The 2,342-nt window shown below is 44.9% G+C and overlaps 1 protein-coding gene across 1 annotated transcript in view; it reads right to left on the bottom strand.

Annotated features, from left to right (window-relative positions):
• Positions 1 to 2,342, bottom strand: part of EXOC4 (exocyst complex component 4) — a 290,535-nt gene that overhangs the window by 38,287 nt on the left and 249,906 nt on the right.

Consider the following 2,342-nt stretch of genomic DNA (forward strand, 5'->3'; position numbering starts at 1 on the left):
GGGGCTGCCCCTGGATCCCTGGCAGTGTCCAAGGCCAGGCTGGACATTGGGGCTTGGAGCAGCCTGGGACAGTGGGAGGTGTCCCTGCCCAGGCAGGGGGTGACACTGGATGATCTTTAAGGTCCCTTCCCACCCAACCCATTCCATGATTCCATGACAAAGCAATTCCCAACACGGAGTTTAAGCGTCTCAGTCATTCCCTGATGATCACAACAATCTGAAGTCACGAGATGCCAAGAGCAGCTGAATTTAAAGGGCAGCTCCAGCTGCAGAAGCCAACAGCTCATCTTTCATCCTCCTCCCTACACACAGCAAGCAATGGTCTTAAAAATGTCAAAAATCTTAAGAAGATTGTCCCAACTCCTCCATGGTGCACAGTAATTCCTTCTCTAATATTCAGGAAACCTCAGAAGGCTGGAGCTTCACAAGGGGAAAGGGTGAGGGTGTGTTCTGTCTGCAGCTGACAAAGCACAGAAGATGAAGAAGGGAAACCCCACTTCCATTTTCCTACAAAATCTCTTTAAAATTGACTCGACTTCCTCAGCAAATTCATCTTCTCCCACCAGCTTTAATCCTTAAATGATTATTGTTAAAAAGAGTTTATATTCCCTCAAAAGACAAGAGCAGAAGGAAATGATTTTGTCATATCTGACTGGCTGGGGAAATAAAAAATCCAATTCTGAAGGGGAGCAGATAAGGGAAGAGCCATGGAAGAGCTGTCAGCTGAGCAAACACCAAATAATGAACAATGCAGAGACTGCCCAGCCCGATAAAACCCTGTGTTAGCTAGGCTGGGTTTAAATGAGGGATAATTGCAGCCCATCCACAGCCAGAGGTTATTGAATTTTTATCTCTGGGAAGGGGCCTTTGACAGCCTCACCCCAAAGCCACCAGCAGGTCACGCCTCTTTTTAGGGTTTCCCAAAATCAGACTTGCGCAGCTCCACTTTCTGGATATTCAGAGCTGTGCTCATAAATTCCCTGTTTGCATCCAAGGAAGCTTTGCTGGAAAAGCTGCTGACTTCCCACAAGGACAGGATCCAGGGCCACCATCTCCACGTCATGGAATTATTGGGATTATGGAATTTCTGGCATTGCACCAAAAATTCTGGTCCTTGGATGATGCCCTGACTGGGACCTGGACTGAATCTCAAGTTGTTGGGGCAGAAAAAGAGAAAGAATTAAAGATCAAAATTTCATTTATAAGCATGAGGTCAGGACAGCCTCTGTAATTTCCTACCACTGCCCCTTCTTCCCCTTGTTCCAAATCCTCCTGGCATTTGTGTACAGACATTTTAGGATGAAGTTATTACAAAGGAAGATGAATTTTTATTGTCAGGAGGACACTGCCAAGTGAAATATTACTCTCTGTGCTTTTATATGTTTATTCACCACTGCGTGGAACGTCCTCTCCAAAGCCTGAAAGTCACGCTCGTGCCCTTTAATATCTGGAAAATATTGATTTATTTAAAAACCCGAGTTTCAACCAGACCTGGAATTACAAATGATGTTTTATTTTAACAGCTCTGACTGTTAGAACATAAATCCTCAGCCCCAAGAACTCTCCCAGTAACTAAATAAATATTTGGCTACTGAACTTTAATAGCATTTCCCACTGTGTTTTGTTTAATTTTGTTGTTTGCTCTTACTCCTCTAAAGCGAGAACAGAGCAAGTGTTGTCACCCAGGTATTGAGAAATCAAAGTCTGGGTTATAGGATATTAAAGCTACCTGGAGTAATTTGGGTTTTAATTGTTAATTGATTGTATAACCTTAATTACCCTTCTGGGTCCAAAGGAACTGATCATGGAAAGCTGAGTGAGGAGTTTAAAGTTCTGCTCTAGAGCAGAGTTAGAAGCCACAGGAAGAGATTTCAGTCACCCAGAGAAGCTCTGCTAAAAGGGACAATGATTTAATGGAGATAAAACGCTGTGATTTTATTCAGCACCAGCAAATTTCCCTCATGAATTCCCAGAAAAAAAAGTCTGAGCTGATTTTCAATTCCCAACTCCCAGGAGAGCTCAGCTGCCCCCAGTCTTGGGCACCTTCCCCCAGGATTCTGCTCCAGATTCACAAACCAAACTGCAGAAATCCCCTCTATCCTCACCACATCCCCGAGTCCTGGGATCCCCTCAAAATCCTCAAAAATAACCCCCAAACCGAGGCCAAATCCTCCAAAACTCCTTTGCCCTCAAAAGCTGAAAGACTTTTCCAAGTTGGAAGTGATGCTCCTGGAGCCCTCCCCTGGTGCCCCCACAGCCCCCAGGAGGAACAGAGACGAAGCTGCTTTGCTTTCTGCTTCCCTCTGACACAGAAAAGCAGGAACAAAAGGTGCTCATTCCTG

The sequence above is a fragment of the Corvus brachyrhynchos genome, unplaced genomic scaffold (assembly GCF_000691975.1).
Source record: "Corvus brachyrhynchos isolate BGI_N302 unplaced genomic scaffold, ASM69197v1 scaffold182, whole genome shotgun sequence".
Classification (NCBI taxonomy): Eukaryota; Metazoa; Chordata; class Aves; order Passeriformes; family Corvidae; genus Corvus; species Corvus brachyrhynchos.